Genomic DNA, 14,182 nt, shown 5'->3' on the forward strand with positions numbered 1-14,182 from the left:
AACAGAGTCATCCTTGACTCCAGCAATGAAGCAGGAAAATGCTTCTGAAAATGGAGGTAGCTTCTGGGAAGCCAGGCCTCTTTGTTCTGGGATATAAATGTTGTCAGCGGAAAATGGCTGTAGAAGTAACATAATTGGCTAAGGGAATTAAACTTTCAGTTCTCTGGGATTGGGGAAGCCCAGAGAAAGGGCACTGCATTTTTTCCTTTGAGGAAATTATATGAAAGGGCGAATGCATAACCGCTGGCATCTCCCAGATCAGATTTGAACCCCATTTCTACCATTAATCAGCTGTGTGGGCCCTGGGTAAGTTATTAACCCTCCAAGCTTTGTTTTCCCTTTTGTTGAAAGGGGAAAATGATAACCACCTTTCAGCTCCCAGAGTTCTCCTGGAGCAGCATTCTTCATGAAGATGTCCAGATGTCATGGTGGGGTTTTCAGTGATTGCCAGGGTCTTCCCCCATAGTGCAAACCAAGACAACAGCAACAGGGCAGGCCACGGTGGCTCAGCAGGCAATGTTCTTGCCTGCCATGCTGGAGACCCGGGTTCGATTCCCAGTGTCTGCCCACGTGGGGAAAAAAAACCAAGAACTGTAACAAAGGGTTTACAGAGCCTGACCAAGGCTATATATTTTGTACACTTCATAAATACATTTTTATGAAGAGCCTTACCAAGATACACAAATTAACTCACATTGAGCATGTTAGTTTATCAAAAACAATAAAGTAACACAAAACAATTCAGAAATCCAGGACACAGGTCCTGCCTGTATAGACGGGACCTCTTCTAGCGTTGTGGCCATGGGGTCTCAGTCTGTGTTTGCAAATGTAAGCAAGCCAGGCTTATTCTTTAACAGGGCCAAAATGTTGTGTGGTCAGCCCTGGGGATTTTCTACCAGCCAGACCGGGCTGGTTCCAGGGAGAAGGCAATTATCCGAATAGGTGCATGCGTCCAGGCTGTGTTCCCTGCCTCCATTGAAGTCTTTTTCCTGCTACTTGCCATCTCCCCTCTTCTTAAACAATCTGTGCTTTCTTCTGTCCTTGACCCTCTGCCTTCTTGCCTTGAATTTACACTTCCCTCCCAATACTTGATTTTTGCTTTGCCCCTGGGCGTACTGATGTCGCTGGTCCTTTTGGGAACTCTGCTTGCTATTCAAAGAGAGGACAAGGGGTGCATGTCCCTGGAGGAGAAAAAAAGGATGCTGATTTTCGCATTGATCACAGGCCAGCCCCTGCTCTGTCTGCTTAAAATGGATGAAACTCGAATCCCAAACCAAGGGAGACAGTGGACTCTGTGAAATATTCACAGCTAAGCCACCCAGAAGCTTGCTGGGCAACTGAGTATTTTTTAATCATTATTTCTCCCTTCTGGGGGGAAAAGGAGCCATGTGTAGCCTGGCAACAGAGATCTGTATGTTCTAGCTCCAAGCCAAGCCATGAACACAGCCTTCCCTCTGCTCAGCCCAATGAGGCCATAAGGCCGGTGACTAGGAGAAATTAGGGGGCAGCATCAGTGGCTGCAGGCGCTAGTGCTGCAAGCAGGCCTGGAGTGAGTGTCACTAAAATTTGGCACTGTGACTGCTGGGCTTTCAGCAGAAACCCAAGAACTCATCGGAAGAGTCCCATGCTCGTTAAGCAAGGAGTTCCCCCAGACCAAAGGCTCCATTTTCTGCACTAGTAAGTGACCAGGTTGCGGAGGCCAAACAGGGGAAATGCACCTGTGGGGCCAGGCTGTGTGTGGTGGGGGTGGCCGAGACAAGGGAGCATCACTCGGCAGTCCCTCCTATGCTCGTTGGGCATACCCACGGTCCCCTGTGCCACTTCCCACGTGGCTCCCATCCACCGCTCCCCTCTGTTTTTCTCTGGTCCAGGCACAGGTGCTTACTGGGCTCCACTAACTCAGGTGGACCATTTAGCATCATAGGGAAGAGTGGTTAAAAACCTGGCCTTCGCTTGGATTACCTGAATGTGAATCCCAATTACCAGCTGGGTGACTGTGGACAAGTTACTTACTTTTGAGCCTCAGTCTCCTCCTCTATAAAATGTACATGAAAACAGTTCCTATAAAATAGGAATAAGGTGAAACGCTTAGAACAGGGCCTGGCTGTAGGATGCCACCTATAGTTGTTGCCATTATGAAGACCATTATTAATGCAATTTCCAAAAGACCTGATTGTGGGCACTCAGTTTTCTCGTAGCAAAGCTGTTGTGATGTTTAAATGAGGTTATGCACCAAGCTCTTTTAGCACGGTGCCTGGCACAAAGTTAGCTCTCTACTGAATGTCATCTGTCACTTCCCTCCATGGGCCAAGCCTGCAAGGGGTGTGACGGCTTTGCAAACCATCGCTGTCTGTTCATCAGGAGCATCTCAGGTGCTCAGGAAAATAGATGCATTGTCTAAGGATCTCCCTGAAAATCTCTTCCTAATTTCAAAGAGAGAAATAAGAATTTTAGAGTGGGGAGACCTGACAGGGACCATCTGAACCAAGGAGTCAAAGCAAACGTCACCAATATCAGGTGAGGCCAACACCACAGGCCCCATGATACGCTGTGCCTCATGAGAAGGACACATCAGCATTGCTGTGGGATTCCTGCCAGAAGTGATCAGATGAACCCAACTGAGGGACATTCTACAAAACCACCATCTGGGACTCAGAAACATCATCTTTGAGAAACAGAAAGCAAAGCTGAGGAAATGTTCTAGGTCAAAGGGGACCAAAGACATGCAGCAACTGAAGGCAATGCATGATCCTGGACTGGATCTAAGACTGGGAACAAATAGGTATAAAGGACACTATTGAGATAATTGATGAAATTAGAGCATGGGCTGTGAATTAGATAATTCCATTAGATTAATGTTAAATTTCCTGATTTTGATCACTGTGCTATGGTTATGTAAGAGACTGTCCTATGTCTTATTTAGCGTACAGAAGCAGGAAGCCTGAAATTCTCAAATGGTTAAGAAAAAATTGTATAGTAGGTATGTATGTGTGTATTTTTTAAAGAGAGACCCACCTCATGTTCCTTCTCAGTTATTACTCGGGGTCCAAGGATATCTCCTTTCCCTTGACCTCTTTCAGTTTTGCCTGTTTGGGGACTTTATTTAAACAGGGTCATGCAGTGTGTAGTCCTCTGTGTCTCAATTCTTGTCTCCAGATTACGATTCTGAGACTCTTCTATGTTGTGTACAGAAACGGTTTGTTCGTTTCATTGCTGTATAGAATCCCATGGTATACCCTCTGTGTTTTGTGTATCCATTCTCCTATTGGTGTGAATATGGGCGGCGTCCTCTTCTTAGCTGTTATGAATGAGGTGGCTGTGAACATTCTTGCACATGCATTTTGGTGACATTTATGTGCTTTTTTTTTTTGCATGGGCAGGCACCGGGAATCAAACCCGACATGTATGCTTTTATGTCACCTTTTCATAGGTGGATTTACTGCCTCACAGGGGTGCCTATATTCCACACTGGTAAATACTGAGAGTTTTCCAAGTCGGCTGGGCCATTTTGTACTCCCTGCAGTAGTGCAGAAAGTTCCAGTTGCTTCACTTTCTCATCAACGCTCCGTATTATCAGGCTTTTGAACTTGAGTCATTCTAAAGGGTGCAGTGTGGTATCTCATGATGGGTTTAATTTGGATTTCCCTAATGACTACTGACATTGAGCCTCTTATATTTAATGGCCTTTGGATATACTCTTTTGCGATGTGTTTATTCAAGTCTGTTGCCCATTCTTCTGGGAGCTATCACTTCTTCATTTGGAAACGTTCTTTATATGTTCTGAATAGAAGTCCTTTGTCAGGTGCATTGTAAATATTTTCTCCTGCTCTGTGGCTTAAGTTTTCACTCTCTTTGTGGTATGTTTTTTTCTTTCAAAGGAAAAACATGACTTAGTTTAGCTCTCAAAAGAGTAAAATGTGTTTTTACTACTGTAAGCGGGAGGGAGTAGGGTGAAGTTGTGGAGACCACAGATGAGGTTGAGTTATAGTATTAAGAACAGTTTCAACTTGGGACTCCTACATCTTCATACTATCTTGCGATAAGTAGAAGTTTTTAATTTTAGTGAAGTCCAGATTATCAAGTTTTTCAAGAAACTCATAGTCTTAAGCTCTATTCCCTTCAAGAGTTAGACTGAAAAGAGTGTGAAAAGGACAAACAGAAAGGCCTTAATTCTAGGTCCCTACTGGAAAAGTCCTACCCAGGAGGACCTCCATTATATTGGACATCAATGTCCCTCCACAAGCCCTCCCAGGCATGTGTGTGGTCTGGGGAAGTGAGGTGTCTGGGGACACTGGTGGAGAGAGGCATGCATTCTCTTCTACCAGGCAGCAGATAATATTTATCCAGGATTCAGAAGTCCAGCCTCCTCCTGCCGTAACCCCTGCCCCAGGGATGCAGGGATGTTCCTTCCAAGGTCAGGCATAGTTCTGCCCATAAGGATGAGCTGTAGACATGGGGACAGAATTATAGTTCATGTCACAAGGACAGCCACTGAGGTGGGCACTGTGTGGCTGCAGGACTCAAAGGGCAAGGAATCACACTGCTTGTAGAGGGTGGGAGAGAGGGGTAAATTAGTGACCTTCACAGAGGAAGGTCTTGGAATGAGTTTTGAAGGATGCGCTGGAGCCTGCCAGATAGACAAGGGATAGAAAGGTATTCCAGTACAGAGAAAGCACTTAGGGACCAGAAGGAGTTATGACATTTAGGGAAACTGTAAGGTATAGAACAGAAGCGGACCTAGCCCCCAATTTCCCCATCTGCAAATGGGATGTGTAAATGAGCTGAATTTTCTGCTGAGGTGATTATTCATTTTGCATTGGCTAGTATGGTGGACATGGAAGTGATTCAGACATAAGCCCTGTTCTTGAAGAAGACAAAGAAAACAGCCAGTTAAAGAGTTCTCAGGGTTGAAGAGGTCAATTCCTGGAAAGCTACGTTGAAAAGGTGGGATGGAGCTCAGCCTTGCAGATCCCAGTAACCTCTGAGCTGGGGGGGGGAAGCATCAGGAGGTTCTGCTGCAGGTCACAGAAACTTCTCATCTGGTCCCCCTGGGGAAGCCTGTTCCCAGGTTAGAAATCCCAAGTAGGGACCTAGAAGAGGAGAGATGGAAGTCTGGGCAAAGTGGGAGAGCTGACCTCTGCCCCTTAGAGACACCACTTGGGCTACTTCCCTGCCTCCATAGGCCTTGCTGCCCTCCTCATGTGACCCTCTTGCATTAATCATTTTTGCAAAAAGGTTACTTAAATTTTAGCTGCTCATTGGGAAGCTGCTGAGCAGAGATGATCTGCTGTGCCTCTCGCCCATGAGCAGGGGACTTGCATGCAGGTCAGCAAGAATAAGCTCTGTCCATAGACATAAAATATCCACATTTTTTGCACAGCAGTGTCCACACACACACACATGCACACACATGCACACACATATCCCTCTACTAGCTTCCTCCCCAAGCTTTCTTGAGCAACTAAAGCTTGAAATTGGAGCCAGAATTAAAGTGAGGAATTAAGTGGTAAAGTGGTACTTTACCACTCCTCTCTCTCTCCTAATGATGTTGGCTCCTTTTTTGTGTGTTTTTATTAGTGTTTTAACAAATTTTTCAAGTGCACAATTTCTCGTCAGAATGTATTATGTATCTCTCTCTGACTCTCTCTCATGCTCTCTGTCTCTCTCATCTCTGTCTTTCTCTCTGGTTTCCCTCCAGGTAGTGGAGATGGGGAGACAGGAGCTGGGTTTGCCAGTGAGTGTTCCTGGTGTGCTGGAGCCTGCTTATTCAGGTTGTAAGAGCAGGTCTCTTCCCAGCTCTATAAGCAGTGATGTCAAGGAAGGAGTTTGAAATCAGTCATAGTGAGAATGTTTATACCACGGCAATTGGCAAATGCTGCAAACCAGGACATTACCCCCCAAGAAAAGTTGGTTGTTTACCATTTACCAGGACAGCAAGCTCATTGAGTTGTCCCCTGCCTCCCAGCAATGGAAGCTGGGTGCAGCTTAAGGTCGGCCCCTCGGTTCCGTCTGTTGTTATAGATGTTTTGGGTTGAGCACAGCCAGGCATGATGCTCACCATAATCACAGTTTCTCATAGGTAGAGAGGAGGAGTCCAGAGTGACTGGTTCTGCTCAATCCCCCCCCCCCCCCCGCCACCCTGCCTTGAGCACCCCAAGGCAACTGGAAACTCCAGGCAGGTCACAATCTAGTATACTTTTCATCAGTGTTCTTCAAATATTAGTTTAATGGGAATTTAAAGGTGAGGCAAATCTTTTTGGGGTGGAAGGATGCAGAATGGGGAAGGCAGAGGCTACCTTAATTTCTCCTTTCTTGCTCCAAACTCTTCAGCTCTGGTCCAAACTTGCACACCCCACACAGCAGCCAGAGGTTCTGCAGCCAACACTGTGCTTGTCCTCCTCAAAAGGCAGAGTAGTAGGGAGACGTGAGACCTGGTAGGTCATTCTGCCCCTACCCCTCACCACTCACGGGTACTGGAAATTTTCTTGCCAATCATTGGGTTCTTGCTACAACTCACAGGGTGCTGTCCTAGTGTGCAGAACTCACTCTGTCTTGTTTCATTTCCAGGGATGTTTTGGGGTACCCCACAAATGATCACTTCTCTGACCTCAAGTCTTTGAATCAGGTCAGGTGACATCTATCTCAGCCTTTCTTCCTTACTTCTCACTTCTTGCTCCTTCTTTCATCTACCCACTTTTGCCCTGAGTTTCCTCCTTGTCGACTTGTCGGCGATATCAAATCATGATCCCACTCATGCCGTCAGCCTCCATTTGGCCAATGCCCCCTAGCTACATTCCCTGACCCCTTGTGTTACCTTGACACCAGGAAAACGGCTCAAGTGTGATGAGAGAACTGAGGGTTACCAGGCTTGGATTTAAGCCCCATGAGCTGGCTGCACAACTGTGGACAAGAATGCCTCATGGTACTCCATCAGCAATGTGGGGGTGATAATCCACCTCTTTGGTTTACCTCGGGCCTTCAAAGAGATCAGATACTAAAAGGGCCTGCTCCTTCATTCAACAAATATTTGGGCTTGGGTCTACGTGCCAGTCCCCAAGCCAGGAGCATATTAGTTATGAAATGGATGGTCTGTTTAATTAATGCCACTTCCCTTTATTGCAAGAAAGAGCTGACAAAAAGACCCATACTCTTTTCTTCTGGGTTGTTCTGGAGACTGTGCTGGAGAGGAAATTACACAAGTGTAGTTTTGGTGCCACTGCCCCAAGGACATGCAGGTCAAAGTTTTTGGGGGTCCCAGGGCCTGGGCTGCCAGGTGGGGCATTCTGGGGGACCCTAGTCTCAGACTTGAAGAGGTATGGTCCCAGGCAAGAAGGCCTGTGGCCGGGCCATGGGGCAGCAATAAAAGCCAGGGAAAACAACTGCAAATTCCTAGAAAACATAAACCCTTATCCAGTGCTTTACCAGCAGGTTAAGTTCTGACCAAGGTTCAAATTGGAAAATCCCAGTACATTCCAGCACTGGAGGGTGGGGCCTTGCTGGGCAGAAGGTAAGTCAGCAAGGATGCTGCACGTATGTTCAAAGCCCCAATCATGGGGCTTCTAACCTGCCCTGGGGCCTAGGCCCAAGGGGTGGGGACGTTTACTGTGCTTAGCTGTGCTGTGCATTATTTTATTTAATCCTCAATAGCCATGCTGTGCATTATTTTATTTAATCCTCAATAAGTCCATTTTTCAAAAAAGGAGACTGAAGGTCAGCTGGAGCCTGCCACTTGTCTGACCTCACCTTCAGGGGTGGAGCCCGTCCAGACCAGGGCTCAGGCGAATCCTTCCTGCTGCTCAAGATGGACCTGGAGCATCGGGGAGTATTTCACCAGCTCCTTAAAAGACACGGGGCTGTGAACCAAAAGCTAGAACAACCCATGCCTAGTAAAAATCAATGTGAACAGAACCAGCCTCCTTGTCCGTAGCCAGGAATGCCTAATTAATCCATGCAGACAAGAACCGCACCCACGCCATTTAAAATTAATTAATTAATTAAAACCAGGAACTTAAAAAGTCTCAGAGGGGAAAGCCACCATCTCTGCTCCCCAAAGCACACAGGTCGGCAGACGGGTGAGGGCCACTGGAGCTGGGCAGATGCAGAGAACGCACCAGGAGAGAGGAATGGGGGGAGAGGGACAGAAGGGGTGGCCAACTCAGGAAAACTAACGAGCCCTGGGTTCCAAACTGGAGCATTATCGTTAGCGTGTTGGGACCCTAGTGGCCTGGGGGTTTGTCTGCCAAGTGGGCACTAGCATCTTTTTTTTTTTTTTCTTTTTAAAGAAAATCACCAGTCGGTGCAAAAAGCCTCCTCCCTACATGTGACTGCAAATGCTGATGCAATCCCATTGAGCACGGGCCGCGGGACCTTGCCCGGGCTGAACAGCCTTCTGTGCCCATCTCCCGCCCACGTGGCCAACACCGGCTGGCAGTGGCTCTAGAACTAGAAACCTCAGGTGGATCCAGGATCTGCAGCCTGAAGACAAAATGCTCTCCCGGCTGTTCCCTAGCAACCCGAGCGCTCACGGCCGCGCGCAGTCGGTCCCCAGCTGCCGCCCGTCGGTCCATTTGCACCGGAGCATCCGGCTTTAGGTGCTCGGGGATGCTTTCCACCGTCCCTTCAATGATCCGCGAAGCCATTTGCTTAGAAAACCTCCCTCCCTCCCTCCCTCCCTCCCTCCCCCCCGCCCCCGCCGCCCCCGCCCGCTCGCAGCCAGCCTTTCGTGCAGGCAGCCCTCTGCGGCAGACGCAGCGAACGGAACCCTGGGTGGCTTGTCGAACAAAGCCCGCGTTCCACGGTGGCAGCAGTGAGGGGGTGACAGCTCGCGGTGATGATGCCCGCCGTGGCTGCGCCGGGAGGGGGCGGGAAGGGGATGGATGGGATCCAGACGAGAAGGAGCAAAAACAAGCCCAGCGCCAGGCAGAGGTGGGGTGGGGGGGGAGGCAAGGAAGGAGAAGAAGGGGGAAGAGGAGGTGAGGAGGGCGGGAGGAAGGGGAGGAGGAGGAGGAGGGAAAGGAGGAGGCAGGATGAGAAGGCCACTTCATTTATTTATTATGATGCCGGTTGTAGTGTTGGTCTCTGTGTGGAGAGCAGACTGTATTTTATGTTTCATCCTCCAAGCTGTGTGTGTGGGCTGGGGATAATTGCATTGAAAAATGTGTATAATATGTGGAGGGTTCTTTTTGTGGGGAACGGGAAGGCTCCAATGGAATAGCTTCTGCATGGCAACCGATGCCTTTTCCGCCAGCACGATGCCTTTTCCGCCAGCACGGGGAAGGCGCCGGGAATTGGGAGTGCAGTGGAAGCCTTGGGCAGAGGCGGCCGCCTCCCTGCCAGGTGCTCCTGGGTTTTAGGAGAAGCTTTGTATCTGAGGGGCAGGTCTCAGAACCTTCCCCTCATTCTGCCTGCCAGCCCCGGAGAGTGATGGGCGGGCGGGGTCCAAATGGGAGGGCTGATTGCTTTCTTAGCAGCAGCCTTGGAGCTGCAGCTGAGGAAGGTGGGAGGGAGCTGACAGGCGGGCTGCAGGGAGCCCCCGCAGGTTTGTGTGCCGGGCCAGCCCTGTGCAGCACACATGCCACAGACAAATCAGACACCCGCACACCCATGCGTGCATTCGCCCCCATAGCCACATCCACACATCCTCACACCCCTTCCTACACAGGCTCACATACAATACACATCCACACTCTCACATGCAAATTCAAACACACATAACACACACCCATTTATAACCACACTCACACCCATTCACAACCATGCAAATTCAGAGTCACAGACACATTCATTCACAGGCACTATGCATGCACACTCATGCACATTTATCCTCCTTCATACTCATGCATCCTCACACATAAATACACACTCACACTTTCACACCGTTACAATACAACCCACCAGACACTTTCACACACACAGTACATGCAAACTCACACTCCCATACTCACCCCAGCGCAGCCTGCCCTCATAGGCACACTTCAATATGCACACACTCAAATTCTCACCCACCCACTTTCACACACATGAGCTGTGACACAAATTCACACACTCTTACCCAATGACACACTTTTTTCAGGCACTTTATCCCATACTCTCACCCTCATGACAAACACACCATCATATGTATTCACAAACACATATACACTATGGCAATTGTGGAGCTGACACTTGGTGAAGGGGTATCAGAAATATTGCCAGTGACAGTTTTATTTGGAATTAAAAAAAAAAAGAGGGAATTGACATCTGCCTTCCTTACCAGGCCACATGAAAACATTCGCAGCCCTGACATACTAAATGTTTATTTTCTAATGCACATGCTTTGGTGACTGCACCACTCGCTTAATTTGAGCCACATGGTGAATGTGCAAACTTTCCTTTGGCGCATGCTGGCTGCTGCTTCAATGCCTGTTTACGCAGAAACTGCAGAGCTGATGGAAAAAAGGACCCCAACCTACTGAGGCACCAATTAGCTGCTCTACCCATGGGTGGGCCAACAACCCCACATGAGAAAGTCCTGGGGTGACCAGCATAGCTCCCAGAAAGCTCTGATGGACAGGGCTCACATCCACGGGGCATGACTGGTCATTTTGTAGTTCATTGAACTTCTCAACCCTTTAGAGGATGGGCTAATGAGCTCTAAGGTGGGCCTGGGGGTGCTGGGCCAGCTTCCACGTTGGCCTCCAATGATCTCACACCCTCCTCCTCCCATCCTTCCTCTCGCTGGCTCCGACAGCCAAACCCACACGATACACTTCTGACACACACATACGCACACTCACACACTCACAGTCTTCTCCCCTGGCACGGCCCTGCCCCAGTCCAGGCCCTTCTTGCCTCTCTCCTCAGTGGCTATGCTGACCATAAACTGCCCTCCCAGCCTCTGGCCACATCTAAAATCTTCCATGAACATAAGCTCAGTGATCAAGCTGGAAAGATGTGCATTCCCACCAGCTTACATCCTTGGGCACCGTACCTCCTCCCTGTTAGCGGAGGGGGGTTGCTTTTCCTGGCCCCCTCCCCCCAAGGCAAACTTTCACTGCTGCTGCTGCCCTGCCCCTCCCACCCTGGTCTGGATTTGCAAATTGGCAGAAGGTTTCAGTTTGGGACTTCTCCGTTCAGCCTCATCTTATACTAGTTCTTTACTTGGGCCTGTTTCCCCAGGTAGGGAGCCCTGATCCCTGTTCCCTGAGTTTTCTTTGCTCTGCACCATGGTTTAACCCCAGTCCTTGGAGAACTCTGGCATCCTCCTTTTACCCCCATGGCAGTGAGAGTAGAAGTCAAAGCCCCTGGGAGTCTCCAAGTCATAGAGGGTGTGGCTCTCTGTTGCCCCTCCAGAGTGTCTCCTATTATGTTCTTTTTTATCTACTCTGTTCCAGTCACACTGGGCACTCTAAAACACTTGGGCATACTTCTACCACAGGGCCTTTGCACTTGTTCTTTCGCTGCCTGAAAAATTCTTTACCCAGATATCCACATGGCTCGCTGCCCACCTCACTTAGGCCATTCCTGAAACATCACCCCATTCAATGTGATGCCCTTCCCACAATTCCTAGTCCTCTGACACACAGCCTCTATCTATTGGTGCCTTTTCTGCTACAGCCTACCACTCAAACTCTTCATATCCTTCTCCCTGGTGGGTGGTGATCTTGGCTTTTTGGCTAGCGCCCAGCTCTCCACAATCCTTCCAGGTCATGTTTGAAGTTTGGGCCACGAGCAAGAAGGTCCTGCTTGTCAACTAAGAGATCTCCTAGACACAACAAGGGGATTTGTTCCCACCTGGGAGTAGGTTTCCTTTAGAAACTTCCTGTCCTTGTGGCCTTGGACATACTACTTTAACCTCTGTGAAAATCTATGAAGTGGATTTCATACCTGCCTCCAGGGGGTCATGAAACAGCACAGTTGATACACAGAAGGACTACAGTCAAAGTTGACTTGCTCCAGCCTCCATACAGTCTTTCCATAAATAATTTATGACACTACTGATGCAGGGATGTCCTCAGCATCCATTGATGCTTTCCCTTTATCAGACAGCCATCAACTCACGTGGACCCATGGGTGTTAGCAGGCAACTAAAAGTGCCACAACCTTTGTCCTAAAACTTGCCCTTTCCCATAGCTGCTGGTTGCGGGAGTCAGATGGAGGATTCCACGAGCATCCTTAAAGGGGGGTGCACAGGTGGGAGGTGGGACCATACCAAGACCCAAAGAACAGGAGGAATCCATCCAAGACCAAATCCAGACCAGGTTGGGAGGGGCAGGGCGGCAGCAGCAGTGAAAGTTTGCCTTGGGGGGAGGGGGCCAGGAAAAGCAACCCCCCTCCGCTAACAGGGAGGAGGTACGGTGCCCAAGGATGTAAGCTGGTGGGAATGCACATCTTTCCAGCTTGATCCCGGGGTCATTTCCATGCGGCAGCCTCTCCGCCACCATGGAGCAAACAAAGCCAGAGGTGCTGCTGCAGACATTGCGTGCGGCTGGGAAACAGGGGCCGTCTGTACCTTTCAATGCTCTCATCTCATTAATCTTGTACCTCTGCAGTCCTTCTGAAGAGCGCACTCACAGCGGCCCATTCATTACAGCTCTAATAACAGCGGCAGGCATTAAAGCGCCAGGCTGCGGAGGAACTGGCCTCTGCAGCTGCAGAGAGCCAATACCTTTTTAAATACATTTACACAGCAATAAATAAAAGCGGTCTCAGTTTACCTCTTTATTAAACTCTATTTGCTCGTCGGAGTTAAGGGCCACATTTGTGTCTTGCTATTCAAATTTATTCATGCACGTCTCTTCAGTTGGCCACGTTTATTCCATAAGGCAATAATGGTGGCTGAAACTTAACAGGGCCTTTCATCACCGAGCAGCCCTCATTAAAGGCTCTGCTCCAGGCTCCTGGGCTCGTTTTGGCGACCTCCAAGAGCACCCCCATTACCCAGAGGGGAAAAAGAAGGCAGGAAAATCTCACACCTCGATTAGTCTCACCTCCACCCCCCACAACCAGCCAACTCCTGATCTGCGGCTGAGATCAGTGTTCCCCCAAACTTGATCAACACCAAAAGGGGTTGCTGTATCTCCTAGCCTGTTCTTAGAGATTCCCAAGGTGTGTTAGCACCACCAAGTCTCTGAGGTAGCATGAGACCTCTTCAAACAGATTTTGACCTCGGTTCCTCTCTCTCAACACCTGGTCTTCAAGCAACCAACACCCTGTGCATTAGTTTGTGGGAAGTGTGGGGGTTACTGGTCTGTAAAGTTACTGGGTCCTCCGGTCATGGGCAGCCAGGACCCTGGCTCTCACTTGCTTTGGCCTGAGTCTAAGGGCTGCAAGCTGGGCCCCAAGGCATTTGGGCACTCCAGTCAGAAGGGTAGAGGCTCCCATCCATTGAGTCCCTGGTGTTCCCATTGTGGACACTTTCTTGCCTCCGCAAGAGTTAAGTGTGATTTCCAAAGCCTCCCCCTCTGAAATTTGTCTTCTTTAAGGATCCTGGGCTGTGTGAAGAAGACCCCAGTGGGTGAGTGAGCTGGGAAAGCACAACTGTCAGCAGTAATCCCCTGTCCCAAAGTGCATGGACTGCCTCTACCCTTCTAAATGGAGTGCCCAAAGGCCTTGGGGCCCAGGATGCAGGCTTAGACTCAGGCCAAAGCGAGTGAGAGCCAGGGTCCTGGCTGCCCGTGATCGGAGGACCCAGGAGAGGTGGGACTCACTGGGCAGGGACTACAAATCGAGTTTTGCAGCAGCAGGTTCGGGAAGAGCCCTGGGAGGATCATATGAGGGTGTCCAGATGGAACTGGGCCCTTTAGCAGGTGAGTGGTGTTTCACCCCACATCCCAGTGAATCTGGTAGCGAGTGAGCTGCTCCCTGACTCACCTGGGGAACTCTTACCCTCCGGGGTCACCCTAATGGCCAACCAGCATTGACTAAGGGTGACCTGTCAGGTACACATCATCTCGAATGGCACAGCCAACCTGCAGGGCAGCAGGATTATTCCTTTCATGGATGGCAAGAGTAGGCACAGAGAGGTTCTATGCCTTGCCCCAGGTCACACTTTAGGACTGCTGCCTGCTGCGTGGGGCGGAAGGGAGGGGGCACTTTTGCTCTCTAATGTGTCCCGGACACTGCGGCAGGAGGCCGGGCAAGGCAACGCTCAGGAGTTGGCCTTACATTCGTTCTCGATCCCATTTTCACGTGTCTGCTGGGA

General features: G+C 49.5%; 2 long non-coding RNA genes across 5 annotated transcripts in view; one reads left to right on the top strand and one right to left on the bottom strand.

The window, feature by feature from the left end:
• LOC143653635 (uncharacterized) overlaps positions 1–14,182 on the top strand; it is a 36,771-nt gene that overhangs the window by 15,758 nt on the left and 6,831 nt on the right. The window lies entirely within an intron of this gene.
• Positions 322–8,659, bottom strand: LOC143653634 (uncharacterized). Of its 4 annotated transcripts, none has more exons than XR_013161428.1 (6): positions 8,526–8,659; positions 7,744–7,837; positions 6,297–6,398; positions 3,016–5,090; positions 2,014–2,061; positions 322–1,181 (listed from the first exon to the last, which is right to left on the bottom strand). It is a non-coding gene; the product is annotated as an uncharacterized LOC143653634 (long non-coding RNA). The 4 variants fall into 4 exon arrangements; XR_013161427.1 differs by having other exon boundaries at positions 6,297–6,395; positions 8,451–8,659; XR_013161426.1 differs by having other exon boundaries at positions 3,016–3,869; positions 8,451–8,659.

The sequence above is a fragment of the Tamandua tetradactyla genome, chromosome 13, assembly GCF_023851605.1.
Source record: "Tamandua tetradactyla isolate mTamTet1 chromosome 13, mTamTet1.pri, whole genome shotgun sequence".
Classification (NCBI taxonomy): Eukaryota; Metazoa; Chordata; class Mammalia; order Pilosa; family Myrmecophagidae; genus Tamandua; species Tamandua tetradactyla.